We start from the raw sequence: 5,388 nt of genomic DNA on the forward strand, positions 1-5,388 counted from the left end.
AATAGCCGTGATCTTCGGTAACAGGACGACTTGGAGTTGTACCTTGACCTTATGACAACTAGAACCGGATACTTAATAAAACACACCCTTCCAAGTTCCACAGACAACCCGGTGATCGCTTTTCCGCAGGGCGACGAGGAGAGGATCGCCGGGTAGGATTATGCTATGCGATGCTACTGGAGATGCTGCTTGGAGATGCTACTTGGAGATGCTACTTGGAGGACTACAATTTACTCTCTTCTATATGCTGCAAGACGGAGGCTACCAGAAGCGTAGTCTTCGACAGGATTAGCTATCCCCCTCTTATTCTGGCATTCTGCAGTTCAGTCCACCGATATGGCCTCCTTACACATATACCCATGCATATGTAGTGTAGCTCCTTGCTTGCGAGTACTTTGGATGAGTACTCACGGTTGCTTTTCTCCCTCTTTTCCCCTTTCCCTTCTACCTGGTTGTCGCAACCAGATGCTGGAGTCCAGGAGCCAGACGCCACCGTCGACGACGACCCCTACTACACCGGAGGTGCCTACTACTACGTGCTGCCCACTGATGACGACCAGGAGTGACCTAGGAGGATCCCAGGCAGGAGGCCTGCTCCTCTTTCGATCTGTATCCCAGTTTGTGCTAGCCATCTTATGGCACCCTGTTTAACTTATGTCTGTACTCAGATATTGTTGCTTCCGCTGACTCGTCTATGATCGAGCACTTGTATTCGAGCCCTCGAGTCCCTGGCTTGTATTATGATGCTTGTATGACTTATTTTATTTGTAGAGTTGTGTTGTGATATCTTCCCATGAGTCCCTGATCTTGATCGTACACATTTGCGTGCATGACTAGTGTACGATTAAATCGGGGGCGTCACAAGTTGGTATCAGAGCCAACTGCCTGTAGGAATCCCCCTTCCAACTCCTTGGCCGAAGTCGAGTCTAGACTTTACAAAACTTTTACTAACATGGTTGTGCGGCCCATGGGCCCACGTCGCCATTGGGTGGTATTAGGATCTTTTACTCCTCGATCTTTACTCTGGGATTCTGAACTCTCTTCTATTCGGGTTAAACGATTTTGCTAATAACAAAACTAACTTTAGGTTCTCGCGAGTACTTTCTCCCGGAGAGCCCCTCACTTCAGATGATCGTCTGCTAATCAGAAGAATTCGGAGATACTCTTTGATATTCTCTCGAGACTTTGTGCCCATCACTTTTGCTATTCCTGGCCACCGATAAATCCGTATGGATAACTACTTACACTTGCCATTCATACGATCATCCCCCAGTGATCTTGTTATTACAAGATACCCCGAAGTTTTCTCTATTGATCCGAGAATACTTTGTGCCTACTGCCTAGCAGTTCCTTACTACATGAATACCCCCTCAAATAAATACTCGCACTTGTCGAGTATCCGCTCATCCCCTGTTGTTCATGTGTTACACAAAATTCTTCAAAATACTATTCGATCTTCCGAGAATCCTCTGGAGCCTTTGGCTCCTGAAATTCTTGCTTGCTTGCATTATGGTTAATCCCATAAGTCTCGTAGTCATATTGACATTCCTTGTCATTATCATTTTGAGTCTGTTGACTCAATATGTTTGCGAATACCCGCAATCATCATTGATCCTTATAAATTACCTTTCCGGCTGAGCTGCCATTCTTTTAACTGGAATTGGTTCTCGACCAATCCAAGTGTCGTTGATTGTACCCTAAGGCTATTCAACTTATCCATCCCTAATCAGAGCATTGCTTCTGACCCCTTGATTTGGGAATCGTAATTCATTTGCATTTGACAATTGAGTTAGTCAGTTGTTTCTATATTTTGATCTCCTTGCATCCTTCTTCCTCTAGATGAGAACTGATGCTCACGTCAGATCCCTTGTGGATCACCAGATCCTTTGTTGGATTTTATCTGACAACGCCTTTCATATTCAATAACCTTGTGAGCCTTTTCCTCTGATACATAAGGCCTTTGGTAAATTGTATCCTCTGCTTTCTCAATCATGCTCTGCCTTCGAACTTGAGTTAATTATTCCTAAAGATTCTGGTATATGATTCCAAGGAGCCCCTATGGGTAGAACATATGCCTTCACTAAACCGTGTGAACCTGAAAGTTTTCACGAATCATACTCTTCTGGTGCCTCGCCAGATAAAATTTTCAACACTGCAACTTCATCGAACGTGAGAAGTGAATGGAAGGTTATACATTGAAGAAGTGGGAGTCGACCTTGAACTTGTGTTCATGCCCATGGACACGATGTAGATCTTATCATTAAAGCTTCTATTAAATTAATTATTCCTTTGGTATAAGTTCATCTTATATCTAGGATCTGGCCTTTTGCAATCGTGGTTCCGACCATGATTGTTCTTCTTTGATCTCATTTCTCGGACAAGTTAAAACAATTGTCTTCTATGGATCAGTACACCGGTCCAACCTTTACTTTGATCTTGTGTCGAGTATTAACCCCCTGGTATCTCGAGATTATCATGGTACTGCATAACTTTTTATGAGTTCATCAAGTACTACCTCCCACTGATTCCAATTTCTCACGGGCTCTGAGTTATTAAACACTCAAAGACACCGATAACTGAACCGAGTCCGCTCTACGGTTCAACAACTCTTCAGTAAGCTTCTATAAGTACGAGTTTGTACCCGATCACGCCATTCCTAGCCTGTTTGGCTATATCATTGTCGTGACGATTCTAACGGTGCTACCTGGTCCTTATTCTTGGAACACCAATTTTCGACGATGAACTAACCTTACGTCGATTTTCCTCGTCATATCCTTTCACCTTAACCAACAAGCTTGAGTTCGAGTTTGTGTCGTACCCTTGGTTCCTATAACCTTTCACTTCATCATTACTTTGACTTGATGTCGTCGCCGATCGATTACATCTTCATGAACTCTCGCGACAAAGGTTTCGAGATCGTCAACATTCTGAGCTCATCCAGGATATCAATTGGATTCATGATGAGAAATACCATCCTTGCCTCGATGAATTGTATTATCATCGACCACTTTATTGCCTTCCCACCAACACAACTTGTTCGTGTTTGGTGTAAACCTTGAGATCACTGCTAACCAGCAGTCGATCTTCCTTACCTCGGTAGTATTACCATCTCTTTTTGTCAAGAATGTGGTGAGAATTTCACCACCTCTTAATACTTCTTCATAACATAATATTTCTTGCCATCTTCGTTCATTCCTTGGTCCCCGTATTGTTTTCAACCGGAATACCGACAATGGAGCTATGACGTGTGAATTCAAAACTTCTAACAACCCTATTGCCTTGAAGTGAATGGGCAATAGTTCATTCTAAGTCCTTCGCTAATTGAATCACCATTCTGACATTGGTCATGCAACCCAACCCATATTTCGGGCGCACCTTTCAACCAATGTTTAATTGTGTATGTTTTCCTCGAGCATACTTCCTTATATCATTTGATCTGACAAATGTTATCTCCTTGTTCACTTAATGGTGGAAATCCATCTTTTGGGAATCTCGGTGAATTGCCGTTGAGTTCACCAGACACCTCCTTGTCCTCTCCTTGGGTTAATGATGGACTCTTGTTAACGGAAATCACTTCGTAGTTCATTTCTCCGAGAATCTTACAATGTCATCTCGTCAATTTGCGTTGCACCTTTTCTTCTCAGCTATCCTAAGTCTGAGGTATCCTGACACCAATCGGATCTGAATCTTGGTCAGATATGATGGTTGGGACAATTTTCCAAGAGTCATGAAGTTGATCCTTTGATGACCCAGTAACATGATGTCATGCCTAGCACCCCCCCCCCCCGGCTGGAGGACCTATCATTATAGATTCCTTTTCAGCAAGGTTATCCATTCGTCCATGAGGAAATTGTAAGACTTATTCTACAAGTTATTCCTGATGGATCCTTCGTGTTTCCAAAGTCTGATCTTCACCTGAAGACCATGTCAATGCTTTCTCGGAGCATGCCTATGGTACTTCAATTTTCAACAAGACCATTTGAAGCACGATGCTAAATTCTATTTATCACTTATCCTAACACCGTTGTATGGGTAATATCATGAGATTCCTTCCCCCTTACCTAAATGGTTTTCTACTTTATATCCTGTCATGGATATCATGCTCTGCTTGTCATTAGGAAGGATATACCCCTGAAATATGTGTTTAAACATATTTTCCTTTCCATTGTTCTGTTTAATCTGATGATCATATTTTCCTTCCATTGGTTTGTTTAGACCTTTGCTATGATCTATATGATATAAGCAGTAATAATCCACTGCTTGTGCAAACACCCCGATGTACAACTCTGTCAGTAAGACCCTGTTTTTATTGTTGATGACATTCCGGTAACCACCGATGGATGAGAACTTTGCCTATTGGTCCGCCTCGTTCAACGAGCAGGAAAGTAGTTCTCTTCGTCCCTCGCCCTTGGTATCGACGTTGTCGCCGACATAATTGACAGGCTACCCCCCCCCTGACATGCCTAGCTTGCATGATCACGCAAGACGTCTTCGCCCTTCCTACTTCTAACCCACATGGTGGGCCCATAACCCACAGGTCCACTGGATCGAAACCTGACTCTCCTGTACGACCCTGTTTCTAGTGGTTATTCCCCACGCTTGGTTTCGTATTTAAATCATGGGCCACCTTCCTAGTGCTCTATTATGGTATCAGACGCAATATTTACTGTCGCTACTCTGAACCCCTTTCTCACTCTGGTTCGGACTTCGAGCAACTAGTTATCCGCTTGGAACCTCTTATTGTACCTTCATACCTTACTCTCGAGGTATTTTATATGTTCAACTCGAGAGATAATCTTATGCTCCTTCATGGGTTAACCCCCAGATTGTTTCCCTTAAAAGCATTATGTCGTAGTGAGCTGCTCCTTATCTTTTGTAAGTACGATGGAGTTTCCGAAGAAATGATGACCAGTTTATCATGATGCATCGGAATAAAGGATTGAAGACATCAACGAGAAGGCTTAACTTCTTCGAGAAGATCCGTTAGGTTTTCGTAACCAGACCTTTCCCTCTTACTCCCCTCTTAAATCTCGGGACGAGATTTCTTGTAGTGGAGGAGAATTGTGACGCCCGGGTGATTACGCTACAGTAATCCCGCGTTAATGAGGACACGTCACCTCGGTTACTGCGAATATTCTCGCGTCGGTTCGAAACTTTCAAATTCAAAATTTAAATATTGTCAAACATCAAACATTTCCACACATCAAAACAAAATGTTCGGTTAGTGCCAAATATTACATAGGTAATTATAATAAAGAAAACACAAATTTATAAAATACTTATATGCCATAAGTTGAATTAAAACAGTAAAAGAGAATAAATAAAAGGAAAAGGAACAAAACAGGAAACAAAAAAAAAGAGGGAGGAACAAGAGAGAAGCCCCCCCCC

This window comes from Triticum dicoccoides, chromosome 7B (assembly GCF_002162155.2).
Source record: "Triticum dicoccoides isolate Atlit2015 ecotype Zavitan chromosome 7B, WEW_v2.0, whole genome shotgun sequence".
Lineage (NCBI taxonomy): Eukaryota > Viridiplantae > Streptophyta > Magnoliopsida > Poales > Poaceae > Triticum > Triticum dicoccoides.